This window comes from Trichechus manatus, unplaced genomic scaffold, assembly GCF_000243295.1.
Source record: "Trichechus manatus latirostris isolate Lorelei unplaced genomic scaffold, TriManLat1.0 scaffold00053, whole genome shotgun sequence".
Taxonomy (NCBI): domain Eukaryota; kingdom Metazoa; phylum Chordata; class Mammalia; order Sirenia; family Trichechidae; genus Trichechus; species Trichechus manatus.
The window spans coordinates 2,276,641-2,294,669 of NW_004443989.1; the positions used below are offsets into that span (position 1 = coordinate 2,276,641).

At 44.5% G+C, this 18,029-nt stretch overlaps 1 protein-coding gene and 1 long non-coding RNA gene across 2 annotated transcripts in view; both read left to right on the top strand.

Annotated features, from left to right (window-relative positions):
* Positions 1–4,755, top strand: part of LOC111820851 (uncharacterized) — a 21,893-nt gene extending 17,138 nt beyond the window's left edge. The window contains exons 2-3 of the long non-coding RNA XR_002824344.1: positions 851–923; positions 3,598–4,755. This is a non-coding gene — a long non-coding RNA (uncharacterized LOC111820851). The remainder of the gene's footprint in view (positions 1–850; positions 924–3,597) is intronic.
* Positions 1–18,029, top strand: part of WWOX (WW domain containing oxidoreductase) — a 1,054,678-nt gene that overhangs the window by 941,147 nt on the left and 95,502 nt on the right. The gene's annotated exons all lie outside the window — the stretch shown is intronic.

The window sequence follows — 18,029 nt, forward strand, 5'->3', positions numbered from 1 at the left end:
TGGTTGGGACCAATTGATGCATCTTAGGTGGCCACTTGCAAGCTTTTAAGACCCCAGACGCCACCCACCAAACTAGGATACAGAACATTTTCTTAATAAGCTTTGTTATGCCAATTGACCTAGATGTCCCCTGAAAGCATGGTCCCCAGACCTCTATCCCTGCTAGTCTGTCCCTCAAAGTGTTTGACTGTATTCAGAAAACTTCTTAGCTTTGGTTTAGTCCAGTTATGCTGACCTCCCAACTTGTATACATTTAAATATCAATAAACATGCATGCACCTACGTAAATGTCCAGGCATATAAACACACATACATATATGAATATACACATATATGTATGTATGCACTTAAAAGTGCAGGTTCTAGTTTTTAATCCACACTTCTTTGTTGATCAGTGAAAAGAAGGTCCCCGAGGAGGCATGAGTAGTTCTGAATAATTTGGGGGACGCGATGAACAAAGACCAAGAATACATGCTGCTAATTTATGAAGGGATTTTAGGATGTTCACATACTGCATTTACATGCAATCCTCATTTCAACAAAACTGTCCCAATCTGAGGGCACCCTGTCACACCACCTGCTGGTAGCTAATTACTCAGGAGAATGGGTCTGTGGGGGCAGGGGAAGGGAGGGAAGCAGCCAGCTGGGGCAGCAGACTGCACTGCCCACCGGCACGCTTTCCTCAATGATGGACAAAAGCAATCTCCGATTGGCACGGGGCTGGGTCTGTAGTACTCAGTTAATAAAGGTGGGGAAGCTGGTCTGAGTGGAGCCCACGCGGGGTGTGAGTTCACTGGGACGTAACCACTTACCAGCTGTGGGTCCTTAAGTGGTCTTTTCTCCTCTCCAGAGCCTCTCTGTGAACTACAGACAGGATGAGAACAAGAACCTCCTGGAGCAGTGACTGCACAAAAGGGTCCCAAGTAATCGTGTTTGACAATTATAAGTAACTTTTATTTTGTTTTAGTGAAAACAAATTCATGTTCTATATGAAAAAAGTAGAAAATATAAATAAGCAAAATAACAAAAGAAAAACAGACATAATGTCAATACTCAGAGAAAAGAATGTTAAGCCCCTTGATACGGCTATAGTCATATTCGTATCCTGTATCTATACCAATATCTATATCTATATCCATAACCTCGTCCATATCCATTTCTATATTCTTATTCATATCAAGACCCATATCTATATCCTTGCCAATACCTATAACCAAAAAAACAAACCCGTTGCAGTAGAGTCGATTCCGACTCCTAGCGACCTTATAGGACAGAGTAGAACTGCCCCATAGGGTTTCCAAGGAGCGGCTGGTGGATTCAAACTGCTGACCTTTTGGTTAGCAGCCAAGCTCTTAACCACTGTGCCACCAGGGCTCCTCCTATACCTATAGCCGTATCTATATCTAAATATATATCTATATAAACGTATATATGATTTTGCTTTTAGAAAAAAAATCACAGAAACAGGACTATATTGTACACAGTACTATATAATCTACTTTCTTTTGTTCACAGGATATTCTGAATATGTTTCCATACCAATTAATAATGTACATCATTTTCTGTGGCTCCATGGTATCCATTATATGGTTCTCAGTAATGAGTTTAAATCAGGGGTTCTCAAAGTGTGGGCCCTGGATCAGCAAATCAGTATCACCTGGGAACTTGGTAGAAATGCAAATGGATCTGGGGATGGAGCCCAGCAATTTGCTGGATCACTGCTTTAAGCAAACTCATCACTGGACATTGAGTCCTTCCCCCCACAATTCTTAGGGAGCATGTTCTGAACTTGTGGACTGGGACGTCAAAACTTTTCACTGTGCTCACTAAATTCAAGTGAAGTTATCTTAAAAATTCAGAATGTTGTGTTCACGTCACCAACTTTCCGTGGAAAGTGTAATTCCTCTTCACCTCTCATTTCTACTGACTTAATCTAGATTAAGGAGCCCTGGTGGCCCAATAGTTAAATGCTCAGCCAGCAGCTCCACAGGTGAAGCAATCTGCTACCATAAAGATTACAGCCTAGGAAACCCTATGGGGCAGTTCTACTCAGTTGTATAGGGTTGCTATGAGTCGGAATTAACTTGATGGCACACAACGACAACAATCTAGGTTAAGGAACCCTGGTGGCACAATGGTTAAGTGCTCAGCTGTTAACCAAAAGATTGGAGGTTTGAACCCACCGAGCAGCTCCTTGGGAGAAAGACCCGGAGATCTGCCCCCGTAAACATTACAGCCTAGAAACCCTATGGAGCAGTTCTACTCTGTCACATAGGGTCACTGTGAGTTGCAACGACACCTAACAACAATCTAGATGAGGACATTTAAGGATGAATTTGGGGCATCTGTGAAGTCTTTGAAATTATGTGCAATATTTAGAGGGTGAGTGCATTTTTCTGGAGAAAGAACACTGATCAGATTTTCAAAAAGTCCATGACTCTAAGATTAGTTTTTATTTGTTGTTGTTCTGTTCTCCCCAGTTACTTCAGTGAAAAAAGGAAAGGAAATGAATACAGGGGACCATGGAGCATACTGCCCAAGCAACATGGGTTCAGACCACCATCTTTTCTGCTAGTAGGCGAGTGCTTAACCTGTTTGTGCCACCCAAAGACCAGCCTTGGTTTTCTTTTCTGGGGAGGATAATCGATACTCTGCTGTTCTCCATCCAAGTCTCACCCTGCCGCTTTTTAGTAGGTGGCGAGCATAATTTTAGACTTCCTTTAAAATAGAATCTTTCTTGAAAATATTCACATCTTTTCACCCAGAAATTCTACATCTATGGATTTATCCCAAGGATAAATAATTAGATATACATGGAAGTATTTGCATAAGGTAACTATCATAAAATTATTACAAAAAAAAATTCAAATAGCCTACATGTCTAACAATAGCACATTAGTTACAGAGATTGTATGTAATGTAGTCATAGGATGTATTGTTACACAGTTAGTAAAACTGGGGTTTTTGAAAAATGGCTAAGGACTAGGTAAAGTAGTCATAGAATAATATTCAGTGAAGAAAAGTAGGATATAGATTACAACATCTTTATCCTAATTTAGTGTATGTATTAAAAATATCTGGGAGTTATGAGACTTGCACATTAACATTTCTATTTCCTTCTTTATTCTTTTCTCTATTATTAAGACTTTCTACAATAAACATTTATTGGTTTATAATCAAAGGGAAAAAAAAAAATCTTTGTTAAATAAACTAGACACTGTGTTGGTGGTAGAGTCCCTGGGTACTGCAAACTGTTAACCTCCTTGGCTGCTAACAGAAAGTTTGGAGGTTCAAGTCTACCCAGAGGCACTTTGGAAGAAAGGCCTGACTATCTACTTCAGAAGAATCAGCCATTGACAACCCTATGGGGCACAGTTCTACTCTAACACATACAGGGTAGCCAAGTCAGAATCCACACGACAGCAACTGGCAACTGGTATGTTGGTGGCAATAAAGCCTATTAAGTGGACTTAGCCCTAAAATTCTGATTTTAAATAGACCCTCTTATAAGCGAGTCCATTTCCTCTGCAAAAGTATAAACGGTGGCATGGGAGTGCCTTCCTGACAGACCAAGGCTCATTTACTTGCTTTCTGCAGAGCCCAGCTGTACCCGGAGCCCGAGTTCATGGTGTCAGTGGGACCCGCCTGTTCCTGGCAGAAGTTCCAATGCCCTCTCTGGAGATAAGGATCAGGCAGAGTGATGAGCTGATGTGACTGGTAATGCACTGATTTGCCTTTATCCGGGCTCTCTCTTCTGAGCTGTGGAATGCTCGGTGGTCCAGAACACCTCCAAATAGGTCTACGTGCAAATAGGAGTCATCACCACAGCCACAAGAGTCCTGAGACTCCATGCCATCTATCATGTCATGGCAGGGTGACTGGAAACGCAAGAGAGACTCTCCATGAGCCCCACACAGGGCTCTGTTGGTTTATTTTATGTCACACCTACTGCTATGTCTGCTCAGAGAACAAGCTTTATTCCTCTTTCCTTAGCAGTCAAAACATGTTTTTGGAAACACAGCCTTACCCGTACTACTTAACCATGATTGGTTAGTTAGTTTGTATGTTTAATCATTCATTCAACAAATATGTACTGAACATCTCGTGTGCCAGGTGGGATTTGACATTCTGGAAAAAGAGTGGAGAGCAGCCAGGCCCTGTCCTAGTCTCTTGAGCCCACAGGAGACAGACATTAAACTAACAGTCATGATAATTAATGTATGGTCGCCATCTCCTGACACTCGCGTGGGGTTTTTTGCAAGCGTTCTGTTTCTAATTACAGAAACGATGTCGAGATTCGCCAATGGTTTTAGAAACTGTAACTCAGAGCAGTTAGCCCTATGGCAGCATCACTCTCACTTACTCTTGTTTCCAATGTGCTTTCCTAAGTGGGTGGAATTATAGCCAGAGCTCCAAGAATTCTATAAACACCAGGACTCCTTTGGAAGTGGGTAGACATCATCCATTGTATATGTGGCAGCAGAAAATAGGAGGCGGTTGGGAAACACGGTCATCACCAAAGAATATTGCTTCTTGGACTCATCAGTCCTGGGGTTGCTATACTGCCAAGCTGCTTTATCTCTCTGAGTCTCCACATTGTTATCCGTGAAATGGGATAATAACTCTTATCTCACAGGGTGGTTGTGAGAACTAACAAGATAATCAATGTAAATGCCTGGGTTTTTTGTTGTTAGGTGCCATTGAGTCAATTCCAACTCATAGAGACCCTGTGTACAACAGAACAAAACACTACCCAGTCCTGTGCGATCCTCACAATCATAGCTATGTTAGAGCCCACTGTTGCAGCCACTCTGTCAAGCCCTCTTGTTGAGGGTCTTCCTCTTTTTCTCTGACACCCTACTTTACCAAGCTTGATGTCCTTCTCCAGGGATTGCTTCCGCCTGATAACATGCCTAAAGTACGTGAGATGGATTCTTGCCATCCTCACTTCTAAGGAGCATTCTGGCTTAGTGCTTGCAAAATTCACATGCTCAAGAAACCTTAGCTCCTTCTATAGTGTCTGTATAAAGATCAAGATGCCCCCTTTTAATTCCTAATAGTGGCGTCAAGCTTCTCTTCAGAAGCCTTGGAAGTGTCTGAGACCCAAGAGTACACAGGCCTTTGACTTTTTTTGACTTGAGGTTTAAGTCTTTTTTCCTTTTTATGGCCCCGTGGATTCAGCAAATATTTTTGCGAGCACGTATTATGCATCAGGCGGTATTCAAGGTGGGGTGTGTAAGGAGGTGAATAGACATACTCCCTCTTCTCAGGGATCTCCCAGTCTAGTGGGGCAGCCCAGGGCATGGAGGGATAGAGAGGTTCATCATAGCATGGAGAAAGTCTCCCACAACAACCAGGAAGGGAAGCCCAGGGAGAACACTGTCCTAGCTCAGAGGTGGGTCCCAAGGACAAGGAACCCATGTCAAGACTAAGAAAGCAGAGGGAGCAAAAGTAAGGCTGAAGAATCCAATGGAAGGAAGTAAGGATTTCTTTTGGTTGCCCACACTTTTCCCTCTACAAGTCAAGGCACAGGTTGTACCTCCTCTGAACGTATAGCTAGCTAACTGCATACCTATGGATTGTTCTAGAATTCAGCTGTAGCCATACCAGGTCTAGGCTGCAGGAGAGCAGCCAGCTCAAAGGGGACAGCAGGATGTGATCAAGAATGACTGTTGTGTGCAGGTGTGTCCTCAGAGGAGGGATTGTTCATGCTTACCTGTGCGGTGCCCTGGAGGAACCAGTCTCTAGGTACTTTGTGCACCGTTCATACGTAAGAATGGTTTGCTCTTTTCCTCATCATGAAAGTCAATGTTTCAAAATTTGCCATAGTCTTATGTTAAATACTTTGTCATTCCTCATCTCCCGGATCAGCCTGGCGTGAACTTGGTAAGATGCAAGCTTAGGTCGTGATGTGTGTTTGGGTGCACGTTGTGAGTGTTTTCCAAGTACTCCGGGGCCCTTGACAATAAAAATAGCATACAATGTAGAGTCAGGGCGCACTTTTAATCTCTGCCCAGATCGGTGCCAGGATCCTGTACACAACTATGCTAAGTCAAAACCTACTTCATTGCCCTTTTTCCCACCCTTCCCCTCATCCACCTCAGGCTGCCAGTAAGCGTGGCCATCACTGGGCGTTGACACAAATCCTAGTCTCCCCAGTGTCCTGGTTCCTATCGAGCTACTGTAACTTTAAAAAGATTTAACAAAGACTACCTCCACCAGCTAAGCTGAAATGAGAGCGTCTCCGGAGTTTAATGGATCAAGTAGCGGTGATAGGTTTTATGGCTCTTTTTCACTTTAGGGCATAGGAAAGAGAGAGCTGGGCAGGTTGGTTTTAAATTCAAGGATTTATGTTGTTAATCCTCCGGGCTAATTATAATTTATGGGATCTTGGCAAATTAATATGCGGTTGCTATTCAAAAGTGGAGAGCAGTGTGAGGCAGGCATAAACAAGCCTTGTTCATTTTTAATTTATTTCCACCAATGGAGAATATTAAATAAAATGAACACTAGGGTATTTCGCTCTGAGTTTGGTGTTCATTATTTCTCTCTAAATTATGAAATTCATATAGCAACTCCTTGTTTTTTCACCAAGAACCCAGAATTAGGGAGCGATAGCATCCAGACAGCTAGGAAGCAAACAGAGTAATTTTCCCTCCACTGCCTTTAAGACACGCTCAACAGTGCACGCGTGGAGGCGGAGGATTTCTAAGCAAGGGTGTTAGTAGGATCCAAGGTTTGGCAATTGTACGTCGGGATTGTTTAGAAACAGAATTTGTGAGTGGTGTGTTGTTGTTAGGTGCCATCAAATTGATTTTCAACTCATAGCAACCCCATGTGACAAAGTAGAACTGCTCCATAGGGATTCCTTTCTCCTAAAGAGCCACTGGGTAGGTTCGAACTGCCAACCTTTTGGTTAACAGCCGAGCTCTTAATCGTTGCACCACCAGGGCTCCTTTGTGAGTAGAACGTGAGCTTAGAATTTCAGTTTCCCCAAACCAAACATGTCCACCCTCCAATGCCGAGACTCCAGCCATTATGTCTTAAGGGCTGACCTGGTAGATGTTGAGCAGGGAGCGACCCCATTTCAGACCTTTCAGACTTCAGCAGAGCGACCTCATTACGCCCAGGAACCCCATTTCATCAACATCCCCTATGGCTGTTGTTGGGTTCTCTTTCAAATAAATCAGCTTCTCACTCATGAGCATCTGGCAGAAAAGTTTCACTGATTGGCAACCATGAGGTAGGTAGGTTCAATCTAGCATGATAATTAGTTGCTCCACTAGAAGCAACAAGAACACCCCTCCCGTTACCCTACTCCAGCTCTCTTCTCTACCCACCTCCCACCCCCAGTTCCAGCTGGGAGAGGCCAGCAAATGTCACTTGGAGAGCTGGGGGAACCTTGGGCTCTGAGCGCAGGAAGCAAGTTGGAGTCTTGCCTCCAGCTGTGTAGCTCAGATAACAGCTGGAGCAGAGAACACACTACTCTCTCTGCTGGAGTATCTGACCCAGTTCTGACTGGTGGAGGGGCTTAATAGTTTGCACCCCAAGTCATTCTGGTCCCAGTGTGAAGGGAGAAGCCATCATTTCCCTCCACACCTACCCCCTCCTGCCAACATACACTCCATCCCTACTCTGCCTCTCTCCGCTGTCCTTCCTTTCAATACTGTTATGCTCATATTTGGTTCTCTTGTCAGCAGGAAAATGAAAGATCACTTTCAATAATTTTGAAGGTGAAATTGAAGGTTTTGCTTGGGGAGGGAAGCCAGGGTGGAAAGGGTAAGGGTTTCTGAAGTCAGACACCCCCAGTTCAAATCCCAGCTCCACCTTTGATCAGCTGAGTGCTATCAGGCAAGCTGTCTGACTTCTGTGAGTTTTCTCACCAGTGAAATTACAAAAACGTATTGGTCTCTTGGGCTTGTTATGAGAAGTAAGACATTGAGAAGCACCTGGCACATTACCTAACTTCTAGATGCTTAGGAAAGGGCATTCCTTCCTCCTCCCAGGCCTTACCCTTGTGCATGGTTCCCTGCAAATATTTGTAGCACTGAACATACTCGAAGAGAATGGTCCTGTCAGCCCCCACAGAGAGCCACAGATGCTTTGACTCAGGGAGGGTATTGGAGGCTCAACGGTAGTAAATAAACCTAAGGAACCTTGCCAACATCCCCCAGCGCCCGAGGGGACCAGTACCTGTTGCTTCATGCATGCTTGTGATATGAACAAGGGTTCATGACTTATAAACAACCCAGGCCCTGAGACGTTGGAGAGAAGTGGCTCTGTTGTGCCTTGTTTTTGTTTGTGGAAACAACAGGGAATCAAACCAGTGTGTTGACAGACCTGGTTCTGCAGCACTGTTTTATTCACGGATCTGTAGGAACTTTTTTTGCCTAATAGTTTACTAGCAAGAAGACACTCCATTATCTATATTATTTAGAAATGAAAGCATAGACAAAACTGAAATTATGTACTCAGTGTTTGTAGTTTTGTAGTTCAGTAATAGAGGATCATCATGAATTTCCTTTTTTATCTATTCCTCCAAAGGAGTAAAATGGAGAGAGTAAAATCCAGAACATTAAAAAACAAAAAGAAAGCTTCAGTTGGCAAGAGACTGAAAAGTCCTAAAAGAAAGGTAGTAGGTAATTTTGGGGACAAATAGGCATAGATGATGTCTAGGCAAAGAGAATGGAAAAAGATCTGGAGGTCACAGTGGTACACATGCTTAGGCTTATCATATTACTGAGGTCTGTCCAAAGATCATTTGGCTTTAATTTATAGAGCACATCCTCCCATGGACTGAGGTGTGTGTCCACTGGGCCTGGTAGGGGACAAATTTATGTAACAGTCTCCATCTTGAATTCAAATTCTAGTCTTACCTATCAACTCAAGCTTTGCAGCTGAGTCAAGCTAATCAGTCCGTCTCCTTCTCTTGAGGATGAACTGTCTCCTAGCACCCTGCTAGGTACCTCCACAAATGCAGTTCTTTCTGCTGAGTGCCCCAACCAGCTCCCGAGCCACACCTAGATGTTCAATCTTAGCTGATACCAGGACTAGACACAGCACAGGCTCAGTATGATAATCCACCACTGTCCCTCCTTCCCAGCTTGCTCATCCTACTGACATGAGATTTAGGTGGTCTCAGTTTTAAATATTTAGTTGCTCTTTCCCTGTAAGTCCACTACTCATCTGTCAGTTTGTTGTACTGTGGTGGCCTGCATGTTGCTATGATGCTTGAAGCTATGCCACCGGTATTTCAAATACCAGTAGGGTTACACATGGTGGACAGGTTTTAGTGGAGCTTCCAGACCAAGACAGGCTAGGAAGAAAGGCCTGGCAATATACCTCTAAACAGTAACCACTGAAAATGCTATGGATCACAACAAAATATTGGCTGATATAGTACTGGAAGATGAGCCACCTAGGTTGGAAGGCACTACAAAATATCCACAACAATGGACTCAAGCATACCAAGGATCGTGGAGATGGCGCAGGACTGGCCACATTTCGTTTTGTTGTACATAGGTCACCATGAGTCAGAGCCAACTTGATGGCAACTAACAACTACAACATCCTCTTAAATGTATATACATGTCAGAGTCAAGATTTTTGGTTCAGGTCTACTGGCCCAACAAAAGGATTCTCCTCTCCATATACAGGTAGGAGGTCATCTTGATAAATCAGCGACGGGCTCAGCTGTCAAGCCACCATCCCTTTCACTGAGTATTGCTGAGGCTCAACCTGAGGACTCAGAGAAGTGGAGAGCATATTCGGTCCAGTTTCCTCTGCTGCTTTTTGGGGCTTAAGAAACTCATCCAGGACACACCCAAACCAGAATGTGGACTGTCCTTCCTTTTGGGGGCTACCAACTTCCCCAGATGCTTGCTTTTGTTTTGGCTCTCCCCCTCCCCCTAGGAGTCCATTACCAAGTACTCTTCTACACACCCTTCCCAGAAAAACAGGATCAAGGTGCCACCTTTCCACTGACACAAATATTCCTGATCATTTGTATCTCAGTTTTATTTCTCACTTTCCCACTACATAAAATACTCAGGAAGCACTTGCATGAATGTTTGCACATCATTTAAATATTCATTTTCATTAATTTATTCATAGTTGTAAAGTTTATTACCTAGAATATAGAGTCATAGAATTTTAAAGCCAGAAGACACCAGAGAAATCATCTAGTCAGAACTCCTCGTTTTACAGATGAGGAAACTGAGGTGAACAGGGCTCAGGGACTTACCAGAGGTCAAGTTCTCAAAGAATGGTGCAAGTGGGACGCACACTCAAGTCTGAACTGTTTGGCCTCCGTTAAATCCAGCTTTGCTCATCTGGAGACCACTCTTGCTCTTTGCTAGCGCAGACGGCCACATTCCTGTTAGTGATCTTGTTCCTTCGTTATCTAGCAAGTACTGATCCATGCCAACTCAGTGCTGGGCACTGGGAGACAGTGTTAAATGACAGACATAGTCATGGTACTAGAACTCAGAATCGAGTGGGGCAGAGAGATTGAGCAGATAGACAAACTCATGTGTAACGTTATCAGGGCTCTGAAGGAAATCAGCAAGGTCAGTGTGGAAAATAGTGGTCGGAAGCAAGGGCAAGCCTGTCTTTGGTTGCATTTCCCCAGGCTGTGGGGAAAAGAGACGGTGGGGAGTGGAAGGGGAGGGTTGGGGGGAGAAAGGAAGCCAGAACAGGGTGCATTAATGAATGGTTACCACAGTGGACAGGTGGTGAAGAGTCTCCTAGGGCACACCTCCTCCGAGGACCCCTGGTGGTGCAACGGTTAAGTGCTGGGTTGCTAACTGAAAGGTTGGCGGTTGGAACCCACCCAGTGCTCCGCGGGAGAAAACACCTGGCGATCTGCTCCTGTAATGATTACAGCCTAGGAAATCCTATGGGGCAGTTCTGCCCTCACACTGTGTCGCTAGGAGTTGAAAATTAACTTGAAGGCCCCTAACAACAACAGGGGCAAAGGAACTGGGGCACTTACCCACCAGCTCGCCCTCAGCCAGGGGTTGAGGACTATTCTCAGGCATTCACTTCCGGGCACTTCCGGACCACACCTTAGTGCAACATTTGCAATATTTGGGATATACTTATGCTAAGAAATTTAGTCATTGCTTATCTGAAATTCACATTCAACTAGGCATTTTGCATTTTATCATGCAGACCTAGGCCCTCCCCTTGGGTGGGTTGATCAGCTGACCGCCCTTTAACCACGTAAACCAGCTGCCCCAGGTCGGTTGGGGCACAGCGCTCAGGTCCCTCTGCCCAGGGTTTGTGGGTGACAGAGGTGGCCTGCTGCTCCCTTTAATAGGGGTAGATGCTGTTCACGTTTCCTGGCCCATTGGCGATGACACATAGGGAGGAGCCGGGGCTGCAGACAAAATCATATACATCTCAAGGGCAGTCAGACAATTAGCTCGCCCACAGGAGCACTGCAATATGCAGAGTATTTGCTTTCCCAGCAAAGCCAAGTGCGAGTTCCTGCCTGCTCTGATGACCCCTGGGCCTCCAGTGCAGGAAGAGACCAGGCCCGCAACCCTGACAGGCTCTCACCATTTGCTGCCTCGTGGATTTAACTCCTTCCTGGTCCGCCACACTCTTAGATATCCAGGACCATTGTTGCAATGTGGATTCAAGTGATTCGTTGTAGTTACTTGATTGGGCCTTTCTTTTACTGGAATTCTCTCCAAAAGTCAGTTGAAGCACCTGATAGAGATAAACCTTTCATATAATAATAATAATAAAAAAAGTTAATGCAGCTTCTCATTCAGACAAGAATTTGAAGCAGCCGTCAGGGTTTACTTGGTATAGGGTGATCTGTAAGTAGGAAAGAAACAGGGTGCGGGAATTAACTGGAAGCCCAGAGCAAGGTTAGACACAAAGTGCATATGTGCTTCTGTGAGAAGGGAGCCACACATTTGTCTCTGAGCCTCCCAGCAGCCTCCACAGACCGGGAGAGACAGTCAGTTATGAATTTACAGTATCGATAAACTCCAGACAAGCCAGGTTTCAGGAAAAGCACGGCTGCTCTCATAAAGGATGTAACAGTGACATGAGGGCTTGTGTGTGGAGATTGCGTCCTGGCCTAGTGAGGGGTTGCGTGGAGACTCTTCTTCCAGCCCAGCCCCGTTCTGGGCCCAATTCTTTCTTCCTTCCTCCCTTCCTCCCTCTCTCCCTCCCTTCCTCCCTTTCTCCCTTCCTTCCTCTCTGCCTCCCTCCCTTCCTCTCTTTCTCTCTCTCTCTCTCTATCCCTCTTTCTTTCCCCCCTCCCCCTCCTCCCTCCCTTTATCCTTCTCTCCCCCTTCTTTTTGGCTTCTAAGAACAGAAATTTATTGTCTCACACTTACAGAAACTAGAAGTCCAAATCAATGTGCTGGCTGGGCCATGCTCCCTCCAAAGTCTTTAGGCGACAACCATATCCTGTCTCTCCCATCTCCCAGTAGCCCCAGCCATCCCTTGGTTTGTAGATACAAACTGACAAGGCCATCCAGACCCGCTTTTAACTGAGACAAACCAAACCTGATGCCATTGAATGGATTGCAACTCATGGTGATCCCATGTGTTACAGAGTAGAACTGAGCTCCATAGGGTTTTCTTGGCTATAATCTTCACAGAAGCAGATCACCAGGCCTTTCTCCTGCAGCACCACTGGGTGGGTTCAAACCACTAACCTTTTGGTTAATAGGTTTGCACTACCCAGGGACTTTAACTGAGAGAACACACGTGAATGATAAAGCTGAGCTAGGCAGCTGTTTTTAATGAGGTGTAGAATGTTTAAGCTGAAGGAAAAGACTGCATAGAATTCAAGTCCTGAACATTGTGAAGGAAATAGAGAGCATTGCACAAGCTTTCCCCACATAATTATGATGTGTTAGAGTGAGGGGGCTATTCTTTTTAAATGAATTTTCCCTTATTTAAAAGTAATAGAGTTCTTGCACTGTTTTACATGTGAAATCCCAGAGTTGGAGACATTTGAAACCCAAAGCTTATTTCTGTATATGTGGGTCTTAATTTACTCGAGATTAATGTATTTAACTAAATAAATTTTGGTTTTTAAAAAAAGTCATACAGTTCTTTGGAGAAAAATTTTAAAAGCTTTGAAAACGAGAAAAATTACTCATCGTCTGCTGGCCATAGGTGACAACAGTTTGTATGTGTGTCATCCCGTCTTTTTTCCTCCATATTGTGCTGTTTGTTGCCACAGTTGCGTTTGTACCATGTACACATTTGGCCCACTGCTTTTTTGTCTTTCCTAACATTATACATTTCTCCATGTTGTTATAAATGCTTCCTAACTGCAGTTCTTAGTGGTTGTTCGATAGCGCGTGGAGTGGATACATCAGTTTCCTTACCCATTTCCGTGTTGTTGGGCATTTAGATGGTTTTAAATACTTTTGTTGCCAGAAGGAGTCTTCTGATAAACATCTTTGTGCATAAAGCAGTTTCCATAGTTGCCATTATGTCTTTAGGATAGATTCCCAGAAATGGAATTACTGGGTCAAAGGTTGAGCACATTTTTTAAAGGTTCCTGAGACATATTGCCAAATTGCTTTCCAAAAGGTTTGTAGCAATTTAAACGATAAAAAGCAGTGTTTGAGAGTCCAGTTTCTTCTAACTAGTATTGAGTGCTCATTAAAAATCGTTACTAATATGATAAACGAACCGATGGCATGTTATTGTTGGTTTGGGGTCTTATTGTTCAATGCTCAAAAGAGGCAAATTTGGAGACTCCGAAGAAACACAGTAGAAATTAAATTTATGGGCTCCATTTACCTAGACTTTTTGGATTAAGTGGTTTTGAAAGAGATTTCAGTATATTAATGGATGATAAGTGGATACATAAGAGAGAGGATATTTTGGAGAACATTACAATAATACCTACTGGTGATTTGTCCTCCCACAAAGTAGGAGCACCACCTGCATTCCAAGAGTCTGACACTTGGTAGATGCTTTAGAAATACACGTTAAAGCCAACCAGTTTTCAAAGAGTGTTTCACACCAAGAATCTCACTTTACTGAGGAGGAAACTGAGGAATGAGTTCAGTGACTTGCCTAAGACCACACGCACGACCAGGATGAGAACAGGGTAGTCTCGCTGGGAGGCTGGTGCCCTGGCTACCTCCCTGAGTGCCTCCTCCTACACCTGCTTGAATTGAATCAAGATTGCGGTGGGTGACTTCTCTGTGATGCCAAATTGCCGTTTCCTTGCAGGTGGGAGGTAGGGCAGGATTGGGCCCCAGTGGGCAGCAGGCCATTCTTGCCAGCGCCTAGTGTCCTTTCTTCATCTCAGCAATATTCAAAGTATAAGGTATCCAACATGCCAGGAGACCCCTTCAGCAGCAAACTGTCTCATGTAGCACTTAGATCAACAAACCTGTTGCCACTGAGTCGGTTCCAACTCCTAGTGACCTTGTAGGACACAGCAGAATTGCCCCATAGGGTTTTCTAGGCTGTAAATCTTTAGAGAAGCAAACTGCCACATCTTTCTCCCGCAGAGTGGCTGGTGGGTTTGAACTGCTGACCTTTGGGTTAGCAGCCAAGTGCTTAGCTGCTGTGCCACTATGGCTCCTTGCTCAGAGCAAAGGGCCCTGAAGTAGTTTCCTGTGGCCACTGTAACAAAGGATCACAAACTGCATGGCTTAAAACAACAGAAATGTACTCTCACAGTTGTGGAGGCCAGGAGTCCAAAATCAAGGTGTCAGCAGGGCTGCGCCCCCTCTGCGGGCTCTAGGGGCATTCCTCGACTGTGGCCACGTCATTCCAGTCTCTGCCTCCATGTTCGCACTGCCTCTCCCTCCTCTTCTGTCTGTCTCAAACGTCCCTGTGGCTTTCTTCTATCAGGTCACTTGTCGCTGGATTCAGAGCCCACCCGGATAATCCAGGATGCTCTCCTCATCGACAGATCCTTATCTTAATCACATCTGCAAAGACCTTTTCCAAATAAAGTCACATTCACAGGTTCCAGGGATTTGATGTGGATTTTTTTTTTTTTTTTTGGCGGTGGGTCGGGGGTGGTGTTTTTTGGCCTACCACGGACCTTAAAGTTCCTTGCTGATTACATGAGCTTAGCAATCCTGAAAACACCCCTCATGTTGCCTGTCCCACGGGGGGCACTCAGCACCAGCTGACCAGGAATGAACTTTTCAGGTTGTGTTTACAACTGAGTGTATAACACAGCTTAGAGAAAGCATATTTGCTTAGGATCAGAAGACCGGGTTTCGAGGCCTGAGGTTCGTTTTCCTGTGACTTTGGGCACATAACTTCTATGGACCTCTGTTTACATGACTGTAAAATGGGTACACAAGCCCTGGCCTTGTTGAATTTCCAGGGATTAAGTGGATATCCAGTGGAATAACATGAGGAGGTGTTTTTTAAGTGGAAGAATACAGTAAGATTTTGAAGATTTAATCAAGAGTCCAAACGTGGGAAGGGGTTGGGGGGGCTATGCACCAAGGGAAGCTGGGAGTTGTTAAGGGTTATTAAGAGAGAGGGATCAGTATGGCAGCTTTCTGAAAATGCTGGAAGTCTGCGGTAGATTCAGTTGGGAAAACTAGGTTAGTACCGGGAAAAGTCCATTACTCTTTAAAAGCGGCCACTTGTCTCTAATAATAAATAAACCAAACATTGGGATATTAAAACAATTCGTTCTCAGCATCGAAAAAGAGGTCACTCGCGTGTGTATGTGTGAGTGTTTTTAATATCCCACCCAGCCCACCAGCCCCCACCCCCCAGTAACTCTAAGATTGAACAAAATCCTACTTATGTGCTACAGATTTAATATAGCATCAGGCTCCTCTAGGTACAATAAAAACACCAAGTTAAGAGTATTAATTCCCTGCAAACCCTGATGGGTCCCAGCTTTGCGCATGCATGTAGGGTGTGAGGGTGTGCGTTCCGCGGGCACAGGTGCTGACGGGGCTGTTCCACCTCAGAGCACATGTGCTGGGAACACAGCTGTTTCTCAAATCCTCCGCCACTTGCTTAAAAACCTCTATGAAGTTGTACTGCCTCTGGGCACAATTAAAAGCTGTATACTACATTTCATCAGGTAGTGTTAGAAACTTAGACTGAGCCAAAAAAGGAAAGGGAGAAGGTGGGAGGGAGGAAGAAAACGACTCCCTTGTTAGGGCGGCATTAACCTCCTTACCCTGGCTATTGAAACAATAAAGCTTCGGAACGCCACACAAATCCCGCGATATTAAGAGCAGAGAATGCAAACGGCGTGAAAAAGCGGGGCATTTCTCTCTCTCTTAACTTGTCTTTGTTTCTTTCTTTACTTCTTTCTCTCTTCCTTCATACCTTCCTTCTTGTTTCTTTTTTTCCTTTCCTTCTCTCTCTTTCTTTTCCTTCTTTCTACTTTTTCTCCCTCCCTTCCTTCTTTCATTCCTTCTCCCTTCTTCCTTCTTTCTTTCTTCCCTCTCTCACTCCCCCTCTCTCTTCGTGCCCTCTTTTTAAAAATTAGATGCCAGGTCTGTCTGCAGGGAAAACCTTAAATAAGCTAACTCGGAAAAAATGTGAGCAGGCAAGCTGACTGGAGAAAGGCCCGGATTTAGTTCTTTTTCAAGAAAAATAACCATAAAACCTTATGCATTTTCTTCTTAGGAAGTGAGCTAACGTGACTTCCACTTACAGTGTGGAGGCTGTGAGGCGGCAGATTTACATGATCAGCTTATTTCGTTACCATGGCAACACCTTAACGTTCGTCTTCACATACCCATTTAACAGAAGCAGCAGCTGAGGCCAGTCGAATAAGGCACGTCCTAGCAGGTAATTGGTGGAGGCAGCGATCAAACCTTTCCCATGGCCTTGCTTTCTGCCATAGTCATTGGCTCAAGCTGAGGGAACTTCAGGATTCAAGTTTGGTTTTTGTTTTTTTTATGTGTGATAAAATAATATATGACAAAGTCTACAATTTCAACATTTTTTTACCTGTACAATTCAGTGACATTAATTATGTTCACCATGTTGTACAGCCATCGCCACTATCCATTTCCAATTGTTTTCATCCCCCTTAACAGAAACTAAAAAAAAACCTCTCCTTTCCTCCCCTCTTCCCATCCCGCGGTAACCACTAATGAACTTTGGTCTCTATACATTTGGCCTATTCTAGATATTCCGTATATGTGGGGTCATACACTATTTGTCCTTTTGCATCTGACTTATTTCACTCAGCATAAATGTTTTCAAGGTTCATCCATATCATTGCATGTATCAAAACTTCAGTTCTCTTTATGGCTGAATATAGATTCAAGTTCTTCCTCTCCAAAGTGAAGATGGGCGTTCTTTCCTTTCTGAAGTTGCTGCCCTCCTTGGGAAAAGGTCTGATTTTCCACAATCCTATAATTTCCAATCTGAGTCTGAATGGTGTTTGAACCGGATTCCCTGCTGTGTAAGAAAGGAGGGTAAGGGGAGGAGAGCATCAAAACATCTGTGCTTTGGAGGGAAAACTCTGCCCACCTATTATCCTGCCCCACACAGCCAGGCCAGTGCCAAGGTGTGAGGCATGGTGGGAATTCCTGGCTGCCACATCAGTGGGGACAGGAAACCCAAGATGAGGATCCAGGCTTACATGGCATCCTAGGATGGCCAAGGCAGGTGTGGCCAGAGCTGTGAAATACTTTGAAGCTTGGCGCCTTAGCCTATAAAACAGGATGCAGATACATACTCCACCCCTTCGCCCTCCTCGGGATTGGAAATGGGAGAGAGGCGAAAATGAAACTAACTTTGAGATTCTTCTTCCTTCCTGTCTGCCAGGCACTGTTCTAGGCTCCTTCATACATCAGGTCATTAATCCTCATAGCAGACCTGCGATGAGTATATTCTATTCCCCCACATAACAGGTAAGGCAAGTGAGACCCAGAGGACTTTGGTAACTTGTCCATGCTCACATCTAGTAGGCGGCAGAGCCAGCAATCAAAATAGTTTGCCTCCAACGCTCCAGGCTTTCGCGCTACTACGCCTCTCACTCACAGGAGACTAGAATCTATACCCTTTACCCGTCAGCTCTAGTAACATGAAAT